Source organism: Opisthocomus hoazin, chromosome 1, assembly GCF_030867145.1.
Source record: "Opisthocomus hoazin isolate bOpiHoa1 chromosome 1, bOpiHoa1.hap1, whole genome shotgun sequence".
In the NCBI taxonomy this organism is placed as follows: Eukaryota; Metazoa; Chordata; class Aves; order Opisthocomiformes; family Opisthocomidae; genus Opisthocomus; species Opisthocomus hoazin.
Genome location: NC_134414.1, coordinates 25,125,434 through 25,142,481, shown reverse-complemented (window position 1 = coordinate 25,142,481; position 17,048 = coordinate 25,125,434). Strand labels below are relative to the sequence as shown.

At 42.1% G+C, this 17,048-nt stretch overlaps 1 protein-coding gene across 3 annotated transcripts in view; it reads left to right on the top strand.

Annotated features, from left to right (window-relative positions):
• Nucleotides 1-17,048, top strand: part of SPATA13 (spermatogenesis associated 13) — a 163,141-nt gene that overhangs the window by 45,418 nt on the left and 100,675 nt on the right. Inside the window, exon 1 of one of the 3 annotated variants that reach the window (XM_075419391.1) lies at nucleotides 13,799-15,162. The exons of the other annotated variants lie outside the window; for them this stretch is intronic. The gene's annotated coding sequence lies outside the window, so the exon portion shown is untranslated. Of the gene's footprint in view, nucleotides 1-13,798; nucleotides 15,163-17,048 lie in introns of those variants that run through there. 3 annotated transcript variants of the gene reach the window in all.

Genomic DNA, 17,048 nt, shown 5'->3' with positions numbered 1-17,048 from the left:
AAAGGCGGCCTATGGGAAAGATGGGGAAAATATTTTTAGCCAGGCCTGTTGTGACAGGACAAGGAGGAAGCAATGGCTTTAAGGTAAGGGAAGGTAGATTTAGACTGGATATAAGGAAGAAATTTTTTACAATGAGGGTGGTGAAACACTGGCACAGATTACCCAGAGAGGTGGTAGATGCTCCATCCCTGGAAACATTCAAGGCCAGGTTGAACGGGGCTCTGAGCAACCTGATCTAGTTGAAAATGTCCCTGGTCACTGCAGGGAGGGTTGAGCTAGATGACTTCTAAAGGTCGCTTCCAACCCAAAACATTCTGTGATTCTATGAAAAACTGTGAAGGACCATTTGGAAGCAATTCTATGTAATTTTTATGTGTGTTTGAAGCCATAAGACTAAGTGATGGAGGCCATATAGATAAAAACTCTCTTTCTCTGGAAAAAAAAATAATCAAAATTGTGTCAGAACATGAGGAAAACTTATCTCCTGGAACATGTCGTTTCAAGATCTTAGTCCATCAAAGGATGCTAATCACTCTCCCAAAGGCAGCTCTGCCTGAGAAGGTTCACAGGTTTTCAGAAGCAACACTCATTAGTGATGGGGTTGCATTCCTCATCAAGGCATGTTTCTTCCTCCCTTAATTGCTAATGGACTCTATAAATCCCCTTTGAATTCACTGAATCTCTGAAAAACTGCAAATAGACAGAGAATAGCCTGGAGAAGAGTGCCAATATTACAAGATGTACCCAGTGTTAGTCGTTCCCAGCTGATACACTGTAAGTCAGCAGACAAGAGTGAGGGATGTTGTAATTTGGTGAATCAATTACACTTCCTGTTATGCCCCCCCCTAACAGAAACACAACTTCTATCCTGGAGCTCCCATCCTCCATCTGCAGAGGATTCCTGCAGAGGTATTTACCACCATTGGCCATGCAGGTCTTGCTCACAGCAACACAACATGAGGGGCAGGCACGGTGGATGGGCAGGAGCCTGGAGGAAAGCTGAAAGAGGCTCTCAGTGCTTTGGGTGTAAATAGCTCGGATACTGCGGTGATAGGGGTAATAAACATTCCTCGATTAAGGCACCACTAAAGATAAAAAAATTTACAAGTATTATTTTGGATTAGTGCTTTAGGTTGTAGTCAAGTGCTTTTCCTAGAACACCCCTACTGGCGTGTCCACCTGTTTCTTGTTGCTTGTGTGAACAATCCCTAGTCCATTTCCAGTAAAATGAACTGGATTAAGTAGTTTCAGTAATTCAGATCCTTCTGATGGGGACAGGACAGGGAGTGATCACACAAGGGTGTCTGCTTACAGCTCTGTGGGGTGTGACCACCAGCGGGATGCAAGCCATCAGTTGCTTGTAGGCTGGGATGGGCAGCACGCAGGTTGGAAGAGGACTTGGATCCACAGCTTCAGATGCTGTAACAATTACTTTTCCTAATTGCTCTGGAGAACAGCGATACCTTCTTAGGCACTGCTGCATTGTAACTGTTGAAATGTGGACTTCTATAGCAGGCACAGGAGGTGAAAAAAGGCTGGTTTGCAGAACATCCATTAAAGATTGCTGAGAGTGGGTGGAAAAGGGTTTACACCAGGCGCCAAAACTTTCAAACTGAGGCAATATTTTAATGTTCCTGTTGTTTTTCTCCTAGTCCTAATTTCTTCATTCCACTAACATCTCCTGTCCACTGTCATTTCTTCTGGATGTTCTGGTTGACTTTTCTTATTGAGTGAATGCACTGGGGTAAAGGTATTATCTATTCAAGAATGCCGTCTTTAAGTATTAGTAACTTTGATAAAGCACCTTCATAACTGGCCTTTTGTGTTTTGAAAGTACCTTGAAAAGGACCCAGCACTTAAAATAGGATGTTTGATATCCCACTGCATGCGAAATTACCCACTGTGTTCCCATGCAGAGAGAGAAAAAATGTATGATCCTGATGGAGCAAAACACTTTGGCATGCATCTAACTCTAAACATGTGCATAATCCCATTGCATGCCATAGATTTACTCTTGCAAGGGTATGCTCATATACCTGTTAAGACAGGATAGCACAATAGGTGATGCTATCGTACACTGCAGAGGATACCAGTACCACAGTAAATACTTATAACCCATCCGTCAGGGTGACTCACAGAAGACCCCACTATGAAGCAGCTCCTCAGTCAGTCTCAAAACTAAACCTAGACAGTCAATGATAATTTATCATAGAAAGATGGAATTTCTTTCCTTTTCTAGGAGAGGTTTTTTGTTTTGTTGGAAAACTTTGACCTCTCATGCAACTGCTTGAGGCTTTGGTGTGTTATACCTTCATTCTGCATGAGTTGGAAGAGTGGGACAGGATCTGCATATGAGTTTCTCCATAGGGATAACTGGATTGTAAAGAAATGCTAAGCAATGCTGCAGACAAAATAACGGATTTAGTGTTGACTGAAGAGATGAAAAAGTACGTCCTCTATGACTACAAAAGGAACTTGAACTTTGGTAAACTGTTACTCTGTCCACCTCAGACCCTTTCCACATTGAATATTCCAGGTATTACAAGAGGTTCACTGGCAGTTTAATTACTGCTGTGGTGTAAGGCAGGTTAGAAAACACAATATTCACTAAGAAAATTCCTGAAGAGTTGCATGGTCCACTTCACTTTTTCACCATTGTTAGTGTTGGTGAGGATATACTGGGAAACTGGTATTGTAGCAGTACATCAAAAGGTAGATGAACTCATGTGTTTTGTTTCCCAGGCTGCAAAAAGCGGCTAAAACGTCTATTGCCCAAGTAAAAGTGGATAAACTCTATTTACCTTCAACTGCACAATTGCTTTTGGCAGGAACTTTGGAAAGTTTTAATGGAAAAAGCTAGCATAGCTGCAAGATCAAGAGGTGAATGTCTATCTGTTCTTTCTGCAGATAACTGGAAACATGTCCCCAAGATGACAGACTTGTCCTGAGTATTGTTATTACAGTGTGCTTAAGTGGAAAAGTAAAATAATGGCCATTAACATATATTGGCTATATGCTATAGGGAAACAGACTCCACATTTTGGGTTCCTGCCTCTTTAAAACTAATATTCCACAAAAGTGAAACAGTGACTTCCGCTAGGAAGTGAATTCTGCTATAATCTTAAGATACAGTTAACTTTTTCAAAAAAAATGTTTCCGTGGAAAAACATGGATTCTGAAAATGTTAAAAAAGAAGAGAAAACAAGACTTTGGGGAGCAAAATACATGGAAGAAAATCAATTTTTATGCAGCTAGTTAATTTAAATAGTTTTAATGACTCATAAAATAGGAGGTTTGTTTTCAAGTTAGAAACAGGCATGAAAGACTATTCAGGGACTTACAGGTGATGATACTTCTCTCACCTGCTGCTAAACTTGTAAGCAATCTTTTCATAGTTCCAGCTGGGGCACTAAAATATGATTATGCTACAAATGAACGTTTCTTTTGGCACGAGTGAGTGCAGAGCGAACACAAAGCCCTCACTTCCACTCATAAAGTGCCATAATACCGAGAAGTATTGCTTTGAGCTGTGCTTTTCACTGGGTTTTGCAATGAAGGTTTCATCCAGCAGGGAGCTCAGGTTCAATCATTAACCACGTGCATTTTAGACATCCTCATTTGTGTGAAATTGCATATATGGATAGTAATCAGAAACAGAAAAACATCAGGAGGGTAAATGAAGTTTTGAAATATATTTTGGAAGAATATTCAGAGATTAAGCTACGGCAATCCTTCTGCAGTCATATTTTGGAGAGGCCATCCAAACCTTTTGAGCCCTGCTTGCTGCTAATAGACACCGTGGTGGGTATTTTGCTCTCAAGGCCCGAGCTTCTGCTTTTTTTCTCAGTGCTTTTATGCTGTTGAAGTTCTTGCCCTTGACAGTCCCTGAGTGAACATAATCCAAGACATACCACACTTCCTGACAGCCTCTTTTAACAGGCATTCCAATGCGTTTTTCATACTTCATCCTTCATTCAGCCTTAATCGTCTTCCCTTAAAAGAGAAACGATACTGCTCACCTACACATATTTCTAAGTATGCACTTCTTTGTATAAGTTCTCACTTTTTTAGATTGATGGTGAATTTCTGAGGAGGTAATTGAGTTGTAGTTGTGTAAGTTTTCTCTGATTTTTTAGGAGGTTGGGTTTGGTTTTTTTTGGGAGTTTTGCAGTTACGTAACTCTTTGATATTTTTAGGAGTTTTGTTTTTACTTTTGTGGGAATTTTGCAGGCTACCTGCCAGTTCTGCTTGCAGTTATAATGATACAGTGTTACAAAAAATGCCCTAATAATGTGTGTGAAAGCTATGCAGTCAATCAATTCTGCTTACAAAATGAATCAACGCAACATTTCATAAGGAGTCAGCATCAGAGATGATGTGGTAAAGATTTGCCTGGTGCCAGCTAAGCTTTAGTTTTATAGTTGTATCGGATGGAGAGGTACTCAGATGTGTAGCATTTGCATGCTACATTATTCTCACAGCACTGGTACCATGCGGGAATTTAAATATGCAGTTTCTTTACAGTGCTGATTCTTTGGGCTTTGTGCTGTTCCAAGAGCACTTTGAACTATCAAAACCTGTAGCTGCCTGATGAAAGCAGAGGTCCCTCCTGCCTCCCCGGCTGCCCGTTTCTGTGCCAGGGTTGTCTAACCGCTGACCTAGCCCAGGTCTCTCTGGCCTTACAGTGAAGTGAACTGGTGAAACGCTCCAGGGAAAATTAACCTTTCCAAAAAGCTGTTTGGGAGCAGCTCTGGGGAACTGGGTGAGTTAAGTGAATAACCTCATCTGACTCACCCTGGTAAGCACAATAGATACGGTCATTTTTAGAGGAGCTCTCGTAGCTTTGGTGATTGAATCTTGACATTACTAAAGGGCTAATGCAAAAGCACAGCCATTGGCCCATTACAGCTGTGTGCACCAGGGCCATGACAGGAGGGAAGGGGACCAGGGGAGCCGTCTTCTGAGCAAGTGCTCCTGGAAACACCATGTTCGTCGATGCAGAGGTCTTCATGATGCTGACACCCACGTGATGCTACCAGTGTGCCGAGCAGTACTGCTCAATGAACAGCCCTTGCTGCACTGGTTCGACAAGGGTAACTTCCCTCACTTTTACTCAAGTGCTGTTAAGCTGCACAGGAGGAAGCACGAGTCAGGCTTTGGCTTGTTTCTGTTCCAGCATAATCCCTTGGAGTTCTGCAACCATCCTCTGAGATGCGGCGAGCCCGGTGCCTTCCATGCCGCCGGCACCCTGAAGGCGACGTGCCGCCAGGGCTGGCTCTGCTGGGGCAGGGAAGGGGCTCAGTTCACACACGCTGCCTCAGACACTTTCGCTATGATGGCCCAATGCGTTCCTCCAGGGGTTCTGCCAGCACTAGTTCTTTCCTAGCTACGGCTAGACCTGTAGTTCAGGGAACAGGCAAGAAGTATAGTTAAAATTGCTTTTACTTTTTTCCTGAGAACTGAGCTTATCTTGCTTCCAGCAGTGTTCCCTGCTAGAAGAGGTGCCAGCTGAAATTTCAAATGAGTTCCCTACGGCTGAAAAAGTAAAAAAAATCATTCTGTCTCGGTATTGTCTTTCTGTTCCTTAGGAACAAGAGAATTTTTGGGGGCTGGCAGACCATTAAGGCTAAGCCTTATGGTACCCCAGCACATGCATCTGCATAACCTGCATCCCTCAGTCGGAGTTTTGTTTGAGTGTGCATGTGCTTGTCCTGTACACCCACCTGCCCTCTTGCCCATACTGTTTCGAGGAAAGTCTGCCCTTTTGCCTGAGCACACTGGCTTTGGATGAAGCGGTCCTCCTGCTTGGTCGTGGGCTGGACTGACAGAGACCCGTGTCACAGAAAACTCTTGCAGGGCATCTTTTTGTGGGCAGCCATGGCCCTGTGGCATGGAAGGGGACCGTAGCCCTTCCCATCACAGCCACGCAGGGAGACATGGGCACCAAGCTCCAAGTCCAGGAGCCCCTCTCCTGCCTTCATAGCTGTGTGTCCTGGGAATGCAGGGCGTACACAGACTTATCACATCCACTGAGTTCAGAGGCCGTGACTAACATCTTGCTTCATATTGAGTATGATTTCTTTCCACCGTGTTTGTAACTTCTTGCTGCTGTGAATTTCAGAAACCTTACTTTACTCCCCTAGAATAAATAATTAAAACAATCAGTCTCCATTAACGTACAGCAATTCAACATCCTGGCATTTATGAGCTCACAGTAGGAGTTTAATTAATTAAGGATGATTCTGCATTCTTCACAAGGAAGACTGGCTTTTTTGTTTACATTGTCATAAATAGTCTCATATGTTGGAATACTTTGGAAAATACCAAGGAAATATGCTTCCCTCCCACTTTGAAAATATTCTTCCTCAGCATTTTTGTGTCTCGTTTTTATTATCTTTGCCTCCAGTAAAAGCCCTAAGATAGGCATGATTTTCAAGGAGAAGACTTCTGTACAAACAGCCTTCAGTGCATGTTAACAGATTTAACACATGATTAAAGAGAATAACGAGATTAATAGGAAGTACAAAAATAAACAGTAAAGCTAAATCAATCCTGCCAATATTCTTAGGTCTAATTTTTTGTTTCCCTCATAATAAAAGTCTATCTCCCAATGCATTGCATCCTTCCATTTTAAAAAGTATTCCAAGTTAAAAAAAATATCCTGCTCAATGTAAAACATTTCTGCCTTGGAGAGCCTGTTTTAAAAAAGGGGAGCGACAATAAAAAGTATGTGAGATCAGATCTGTAGGATTGTGAGCAGGCCAATAACCTCTGGTGATGGGACAGAAAGAATGAGATAATACAGCAAGAAATCTGATTCTAAGATTGTGAATTTGGGCTCAGGAGTCCTCTGATCCTGATCAGCATAGCACTGGAGCAGAGCAGGAACAAAGACTGTGGGATTCTTCACGGAGCTTGTATAGCATTTCCAGATCCAGCCTGATGAACAAAGCCTCGCCTCTTCCTCCTCAGTGTAGCAAAGAGAAACTCCCCAGCCAAACACCATGAAGCTGCAGAGCCCTCTTGGGTGGCATTTTTCATCTACCTGCCTTTGTTTGTCACATGTGTAATTCCTGCACACAGCGCCTGATTAATCTAGCGTTTGAGGGAAAGTGCTGGGCAGTGAAGTCCAGAATGCTATTGATTTTCAAGAAATTTAGAAAAAAGAAAGAACCCTAAAAACTGGAAGCACAACTTCCATTTTTTTAGCAGAGTCACAACTTCATCCATATTTGTGAGTGTATAGAAATCAGAGAAAGAAGAAGCGCCACACTCTAGCATAATAAGTCCACCTCCTGCCCACTTTGTCTCTGTCTATTCTCCCAGTAGAGAATATGAGCTTGATACTTGGAAAGATGCAAGGCTGGCACGGAGTGGTCTTGAAGGAATTCAAGGAACATCTACTCTGTGCAAGGAGCACGTCTCAGGAGCACAGCGGAGAGTGTGTCTCAGCAAGATAAAGGAGCACGCCCTGAGCGTCGTGCTGGCAGGAGAGCTCCTACCAGTACCTGCGTGAGCACATTTTAAGCTGGTTTAGACGTGTCCAAGCAGCTTTATAGTCACTGCAGCTGCACTGTTAGTAGTGTTAAGCCAAGGCATGCAGCCCCTTCGTTTTACAGTTCTGAATGTTTTTTCTAATAGAAAACCCTGATACTGCAGCCTCTATGTGCACCTGAGACCTGGGGTCAGAAGGCGAGCAAGCGAGGAGGTGACTTGGCAGCCCAGTAGCTGCAGCACTGATCTCAGGAAGGGGTTTTGGGTTCCTTTCGCTACCCTCCAGATTATTTGTGGTTTTGTACTTTGAGCATCCAAAGTTATAGTCCCTCCCAAGGGAGGGACTCAGGCTTCTGGCATCTGGCAATGAGACACCCTCAGGCCTGCTCTCCTCCAGGTCACATGGCTCCTGCATTAGCCCAGCTGCATTAGGAGGATTCTCCTACCTCCCTCTTTTGTAGCCTCATGCTTATGAGGCTTGTACAGGAGATACAAGATGTGAATAGGAACTCTACTTGGCCAGGGGATGCAATTAGCTGTCTCGGACAATTAAGGTGAAAATGGTTTCAGGAGACAGGTTACCTGATCTAGCAGATGAGCACCACAGAGAGGCAGAAGATCACCGACTTTTACTGCTGACTTTACACCAAACGCAGCAGTCACTGGGCATCCTGCGAGCCCGTAAACTCACTAATCCATGAGATGAGACACCGCAGATAACTCCCTGCCGGATAAATGAATTAAATTAACTGGCAGACAGGTCTGAGGAATGGAAGGGGTGGAAAGAACCAGCACACATCTGGGAAGAGGGTGAACACCTTTCCTTTCAGCAACAGTGGGTCATTGGAATAGCCCCACTGCCAAGTCTCACATTTCTGAGGCATCCAGCAGCCACGGGTGAGTCACCACTGGCATCTGGAAAACTTCCAGGCTGAGTCAGAAGCTTAGTGTGGAACTGCTACAGAAGATGCAGAAGCTTCATTTTTTGGCCTTGCACAATTAGGTTTTGCCTATGTCCCATTTTAGACGTCAGAATAGGTCTTATTTCTGCATTTGCCTAGTCTCTGCTTTGAGATATTGACTCTTATGCTTCTGCTGCTAAATTAAAGACTCCCCTAGTTCCTGTATAATTACTTTTTGATAAACTAAATAATTTGATCCCTTTAAGTCTCTTACTGTAAGGCATTTTCTCCAGTTCTTTTGAGGTTCTTTTTTGCGGCTTTTCCAATTTAACATAATTTTCATCCTAAGTCTGCTCAGGACAGTTGCAAATTATTTTGTTGTTCATTAGAAATTCAGCAAAACCCCAGTGCATCCCTGAAGCAACTCGTTATTCTGTGACTGGCAAGGCACTAGTCTGAATCAACAATGTTTTCCTGTTAAACATATGCAAAGTCTTCCTGTCCTATCCCCCAGTACATATGAGTAACCCAGAAGTAAAATAACAGTCTGGAAAAAATCTTTGCTTCACAGAGAGGATCTGACAGAAGGTGGCACAACTGCATATGCAGTTCATATGCACAGTGATTTTTCCACGTGTTGCCTGGAAGCTGCTTTTAAATATATTTTTAGGAGAGGCATTACTTTTGACTACAGCAAATTTGTATAGGTAGGCAAAGTGCTACCTATGCTTACAAGAGAGATAACTGTGTGGAAATTAGCATTTTACCTTTATTGCTTATTCCTGGTAAGACCAAATTATTTTTCACAACGTGTTTTTTATTCAATAATAAAAATACTGTTATTAAAGAAAATGAGAAATGACACCATCACAACAGCATACGGATATTTGTTCAAGCTAGTGACTCGTATATATTTACAAATGTCTGTGTTTGGATAAAAAGTGAAAGCATAGCACAAAGCCTTACAGCACAGACAGGATCCCATTTCCAGGAGATGCTGATAGTGTTTTGGCATTCCAGGAGCAAAACAGAATCACAGAATGGTAGGGGTTGGAGGAACCTCTGGAGATCATCTAATCCAACCCCCCTGAAAACCCATAAAGTAAAATTGTTTGTTCTCGTCCTTACGCATTAAGGAGACGGACAGGTTGCTTTCACTCTCTTCTTCGCTGCTCCTCAGTGTTTTTTTCCATTAAAAGCATTATGCACTATGGTCAAGTAAATTTCATTTCACTATCTAAAAGTTGCTGAGTTTTCTATCAAGCCCTCTTGGTATTCTGTGCTTACAGATGGTACGCTGGGCCTTGCAAAAGCCTCCAGATACTTTTCTTTGCCATTAGTAGAGCTGGAGGTGGCTGGTCAGCTGCAACAGAAATTCCCGACTCCCCTGGGGTGGAGATGGTGACAGGAATCAGGTATAATGCAGCTTTGGGAGAGCTTAGCTTCTGCGAAAAAACTCCAGGACACCTGAACTGCAGGCTGACCTACTGACTGTGGCTGCATATCTGTAACGAAAGGAAACTTCCCTGGGTCTGCTTATGCTTCCCTGTGTGCCAGCAGTGCCTCTGTTCTCGTTCCGCTTAGCTTCAACTTACTCTCGAGTGTGACTTGCATCATGTGCATGTAATCCATATAACCTCCATGCCGATAAAAGCTGGAGACAAGGGCCCTCTCTGCGGCCTGGCACACAACAGGCTGCAGCTCTGCCTGCTGTGGCGCTCCCCAAATGCCACTACAACACGGCTTTGGTTGTGAGTGTAGACAGATCACTTTCTGTGTATCTTCCTCAGCTTAGCTAAAATCTACACACATGCCCAAACCCATGTCAAACCCTGGTTGGTTGTCTCCGTGCCAAATCTTAGCTATGTGTTTGCCAGGTGAGAGGGACACTTACTGGAATCACTTTAATTTGGTTGGTTTTAGTGTGGTTATGAGACCTAATTAAGATTTGCAGCCTATGTGTAACTCCTAGCTCCCTATCATATTCACCTCTTAACGGTGGCCCACTAAATCAAGGCATTTTAAACTGGAACTGCTTATGTGCTGAGGAACCAAAACAGAGAGTTTTAGGTGGAAGACTTACTAACTGGCATAAATTAAGTTAGGCTGAGCCCATCACCTGGTCCTGTGTTCATTATAGGTCTTTCCTAGACCTAGCTACGTCTCATTCAGCCACACATCTGGCTATACACAGCATGACTCGTATTTACATTAATTACAGCTAGCCCCACAAATGAGAAATTCTGGCTCTACCTCAGATATTCATCTGACCAGCAAGTCTCTAAACCAGCTCTGCAAGCCAGCCAGCCGTGTGGAACAGGCAAAGTTCATTTCCAAAGCGTACCGACAGAGCAGCCTCCACACATCATTGCAGAGCATTGGCTCACAGCCAACGATAACTTTTCTGTGTAATGTATTGAGAAATATTTGCAGTTCTGTACTGACATTTCCTTGTACTCTTTTTCTCTAACATCCTAGTCAGTTATCTCCTTGGTTGGTGAGGATTTAGCCCACCTCTGTAGAACATTATTGCATGCAATAAAATGCTTATCTTTGTTGCTTATCTGGTACCGCTTGCCTTTCTACAAGTTGAGTCCACTAGTGATCTATATCAACTGATTTACTGTCTGAAACAAATGTACAGAATTGAGTAATTAAAATATTGAATGATTCTACTGTTCAGCACTATCAAAAGGGGTAAAATTGCAGCCAAGAATAATTTTGTTCAGTATTTCCCTTGGTACATTTGCTTTTTTTTCTGCAGAGACTTGAAATATTAGCACCAAATTATCTGAAGCATTTATCTCTTGCCAATAACACTATCTGCTCAGACCTAGTAAAACATGTTCAAGCTTTTCCAACATAAGCACTGTGTACTTTATGAAGTCTAAATTAAGTTCTTTATGAAATCAGCGTTGGTTATATAACCACCGTGCAGTTTCATTAAAAGTGGATTATTATCAAGAACAATCTTTCTGGAGGATTTTGCAGGCTGCTTTTCCAGAGAAAATTTTTCAGTCTGACACACTGGAAGGAAGGAAATAATTGCTGATTTTTCATATTTAAATGTAGTGCTTTTCTGCTTAGGTCATGTTTCATTTGAACCTATCTGTCTTCAGAGGATGTTAAAGAAGATACTTTGCGATAAGTTGATCTTAATATCCCATAGATGCATCTGTGGGCAGCTTTTAAAGAGACTGGAACTCTCCAATACATCTGATAATTTTATAGCTCTTCCTGTGCAGAAGTTTCTGGGTAACGTTTGTGTAGTCTGGTCTCGGGCCTGTTCCTTGCAGTACCGAAGGCTGCTGAGCTCCAAGGTCACACATAAGCTCTGTGTACAAAACCAATAATGTTTTCTAGTAAATAAGATAGCAAGTTTTTTACTTCAAATCACTCTCCAAACTTTTATAGGCTGACAATTCAGACCCCTAATACACAATGGTTTGTCTTCCCATTCTTTTCAAGCTTGTGCTTAGTGGGTCTGGATTTGCATTTGTTTATTTATTTGATTTTCTATGGTTAGATACCTTCTGCCATTTTCCTGAGACAGCTGCTGCTGTTTTTATGCATTGGAGCAGCGAAGTATCTGTCCCATCCAACTCTCCACTATCTTTCTTCCCTTTCTCACTGAGCAGCAGTAAGTGCTCATCTGGTTCCAATGCTTGGGGGCTGGAAGGATTCACTTACTCGAAGACTGTGTGGACTAATGTAGAAGTTTGTTAGATAATGTAGGTAACGCAAAACTGGAAGCCACTGAAAAACCTGGACTATTTTCTCCTTCCCCAGTTCAGACCAGTTCAGCATGTGGTATTTTTTGTGGAAATTAAATTTAAAAAGCTATTTATTTTAAATACACGAGATTAAAAAGGATCAACAAATAATTTCTGGAAGTAAACAATATGATACCTCAGTACCAAACTTTCTGCCACTGCTTTAAAATGTATTTGTAAAATAATAGTCCTTGAATATTTGTGGCCCATAGGGACTAACAGCCTCTATAAAAAGATGTTTAGGATACAAGGAGGATACAGGGAGCAGGGATATTGGGCTGCTTGGTGTCTAAGCTGTGCCTCACTGAGGTATTTTGCATTTGCTACTAAGAGGATTCCCAGCTGACGGAGAATACCGTTTTGGTTAGGACACTCACTTCTGCCGAGGTCCAGCTTCACAGCAATAACAAGTTTTTAATGTTGAGTTTCCTGCCCTTAAGAGTCACCTTCTGCACAGCAACACGATAGGAGGGTTGCCATAGGCTGTTTGAAGGATTCCCAGCAGACGTGCTTTTGTAGGTCAAGACACGGTTGTCATAAATCCAGGTATGTCACAACAAGGATGGCAGAGAACAAGGGCAGCAATGGTTTACATCGTTATGACATCATAATGTCACTGAAGAGCTCACCAAGCTTAGCTTGACATACAGAGGGGCAAAGGGAGAAGGGAGATGGAAGACGTCTAAGGAAAACAGGAGCTGCAACCTGAATTATAACAGCTCACAGACTGTCCACTAGCACAAAATAATATCATATTTACTGTATCAGAATTACTGGATTTAGCAGTCGTTCCCTATACAAACCTTATTTTCATGAGTAACTGACTTTTCATGGATACAGTAATGCTCGTGTAGAAGCACCAAGTCTGAACACACTTCAGGTGCCATTTCATATCAAACATCTAAAATTGTTTTTTATTGTGTTGTATTAATCCTATGACCCTCAAAGAATGGCAGTAGCAAGGTAACAGTTCCAGAGGCCTACCCACATAAGTCATACCAAGTTTTTAACATATACCAGCATGTCTGGTATATTTATGTGGTTCACAGTGTGTGTTTTTTCAGAATGTAAGCTTTTAGTGGGGACAGGAAGAGGGCAGAGTAAATGTCCAATGATTATTTTAAAAGTATCTCAAATAAAGTGGTATAATCCAGTGTAGGACAACCACTGTGCCCCTCAGAAATGTGTTATTTCTACAGATATCTACTAACAAACACACCTAAAGGGTCAGGTCTTTTAAAAAGCAAGATGCCAAGGATGAAAAAAAAGCATTTACCTACGTGCATAAATTTGTTGTAACAAGCTATAAGAAATGGAAAACATAAGTGAAAGACTGTTACAACTACTGGATTATCAGTGTGACACAAATAGCTCTAAACCAAGCAAAAATCCTACACGTGCCCTGTATATGTTCTCCACTATCTGATGTTGTAGTCAGTTCTATTAACCTGAAGACAGGCTATCGTGTAACAGGCTGTATTCTGTGATGCAGAGGGAGATCTGCTGTGGACAGAGCATAGCATACGACCATAATTTTATACTCCTTATGCTCAATGAGAGCGTAGCCCAGTACTCTCCAGAAAGTGAGTTTGCAAGTGATGTTGTTTAGAAACAGGTGGAGAGACAGCAAGGAAACAGAGGAGCTCATAATTCTTTATAGAAAACGCTTTTTACATTACTTCAGTGATATAAAGGGTCTTTAAGCAGTTCCAATGGCAATGAAAGGCAGTCTGGAAGCTGGAATATGCTACAGTGAAAAAAACTCTTCCTATAAATGACAGTTAAGACCCATGTGTTTTCAACAGTGTTGAATTAGCTCTTCCAGGACTTCCATGGGATATGGCGCTGCCATAGGGTATAAGAAGAACACGGTTTGAAGTGAAAGAACAAATGAAAACTTCAGAGATGAGGGGGTACCCCTAACAGAAATGTGTTAAAGAGCAAAAAGTGGAGGGGTCAGCCAGTGTTCGGAGAACAAAGTGAGAGACTTGTCATGTGTGGGAGGAAAAGAGAGGCCCACTGGCCTTCTCATCAGTGCCTTTGCACTGTAACCCTGACTTTCCCATGTTTGATCACTTCTCCCTGTGCAGATTTAAATCTGTGGCAAGGTTGGTAACAAACACATCTCTTCTTCAGCCATGCAGAACGTTTCTGCTGTATAGCATTACAGTGACCCAAATTCAGCATAAAGCAGAGAAATCAAAGCAAACGATGATCAACTCCATTCTAAACCTCTTTGTCTATTTGAAAAACAGGATGCAGCTCAACCCCCCTCAACTTCATCCGAGCCTTGAGGTCACTTGAGTGGCAAACAAGGCTTTCAGTTTTCATCCAAACCACTGCTGTTTTCCTGTGGGTACAAAAGGATGCTTGAAATTTTCCAGAAGTGAAAAGCTATTATTGAGTGAGAAGCTACACCCTATACAAAGGGGGCCTACCCTCCCCCAAAATTCTAGGTGGGTGAGAATTTCCACCCATCTCACTGATGCATATGCACAAATACCCAAGATTTAAGGGTACAGAAGTGAAAGTTTGTGTCTCAAGCAGATGTGTATTCACAGACTCCCATTTCAAGTAGTCACAATTGGCAGAGTGCTAGGACAAGTGGTCTTTCAGAGATTTCATGATGAGAGAAAAATTTGAAATTTTATGTGTCCAGTATGCCACCACGCGCAGACTTCTAATACTTCAACCAAGGCCTTGCAAAGTCTCAGAACTGGTTTATTTGCCTTTTAGTCTCTATTCCCTCTTTGAATGCTTACAGTAAATTTTGTGAAGGATAGGGAGGTTATATTCGGGCCCATGACATCACCACGTGTTCTTTGCTGGGTACACAATGTGATATGTGCTGTTTGCTGATCTGGGATAAGACTTATTTGGCAGAACGACTGCTCTTTCAGGCTGCCTCTGACGTGCTTTTAGCTTCTGCAGTGCTAGATGACTTTGGAGGATATTGCTGCTGAGAACTGAACATCTGATCCTGCAAAGTAAAGGTACACCATCAAGAGATGCTGAGACCTAATGACTTCTGTGGCTGTCAAAGGCATATTTTGCATTTGTGCAGCTTTAGAGTAAAATTACTATGGTAGTAACACATTAGTTATGCTAGTTGTCTTCATTTTCTTACTTTTTTTAATACTACAGATTTTCTGAGACAAAAGAAGGCTCGATATAAAGGGTTTTCAAGTTTTGTTTTCTTGGAGAACCTCAGTGTTTTCCACTGAAGGTATGGAGCCTTCTGCAGGAAACATATATGCCTGTTGACAGTAGCGTGGGTGCAATTACATCTAACCTTCAGTGACTGCAGACTTTCTTAAAACAGTCTAACCTCTTCCCACCTTTATTTCTCTTTTGCCCCATTTCCTGTTGTGCTTTTTTTGAGTTGGATCTAGGAGTCATTTCCATCAGAAAGAGAATTTGCTTTCCGATTGGGAAAGTGAGCTGAACTGGCCTGTCCTACAGCTCCCCAGTTGCTTACCCGCTTCAGGCCCCAGAAAGGCAGCGGAGCTGGTGGCGGGGACAATCAGGCAGCCTGGTGCGGTGATTGCCTTGGGATTGTACTGGTTTGGTGTAATGTGAGACGCTCCCACAGCTGTCCTTTCCAAATTCTTTAGAAGTAGTCCCTTGATCCTCAGGGATCAGTAAACCACAGAGGAAAACCACTGCTTAACTAATCGGATTATCAGCTAGCTTGCTTGCATGTAATACATATTTAAACACTGCTTAATTTGGGATATTAATTACAGCTTGCACTGAAAGAATATGCATAGGTCTTTGATTACATGAAAAGATGTTACATCTTCAAATTTGTGGCTGGAACTCTTGTTCCAAGGGTTTAAGAAGCTGGTAATTGCTTGTGATAACCATTTTACTCTGCAAATTGATTTTGGCCATATACTGGCAAAGTACTGGCTGCTCTGAGCTATGTTGCCAGATGCCACCCAGATCGAACCCAAAACAGACTAGAATTTTGAAAATTTGCGTCAACATTGTCCCAGCTGTTTGTTGTCTTATGTATCTGATTATGAGTTAACTCCGGCTTAAGGGTTTTTTTAACTCCAAATGGTCTTTATTAAAACTTCATGGTATGCAGCCTACAGTGTGAATCCCTTTATGTTCTGGGCTTGATTAACAAGGAACTGTGCACAGAAAATGCCAGCATGCTTAGTGCATAGAAAATAAATACTGTATGTCCTGTGACTGGCTTCTTGCCAAAGCAGCACCGATGTATTTACAGCACTGACGTATGTACTAATCCCATTCATAACTGCATTGTCTGTGAATGGATGTTAGTACAATTCTGACCCATGAAAGCACATTATTTTCAGACAAATGATGACAGTTTGGGGGGGGAATTTCTGAAATGGTTCCTTTGCTAGTTCCTGAGTTTGTTTGTCACATGCAGAGCTTGCACATTTAGAAAAGCTGAAAAGAAGGGTAGGGATTGCATCAGGGGATGTTTAAATCAGATATTAGGAAAAATTTCTTTACTGAAAAAGTGGTCAGGCATTGGAACAGGCTGTCCGGGGAGGTGGTGGAGTCACCATCCCTGGAGGTGTTAAAAAAATGCATAGGCACTTTGGGACGTGGTTTAGTAGGAATGGTGGTGTTGGGTGGATGGTTGGACTTCATGATCTTAGAGGTCTTTTCCAACCTATGATTCTATGAGTCTGTCTTTTTATAGTTCAGTTTTCTGTGCAGGATTGATCCCACTTTAAAGATCTTTAGACAAATCTTTATAGAATAAGGAGGCTGAGAAACAGTGAAAATTTCCCTTGGCATAAAACAATTCAAACAAGATTAAATCTTCCCTCTCAGCCTTTCTGAAGACTTTTTTTTGGCAGTTTGTTATATTAATTTAAAGAAAAAAATTTAAATA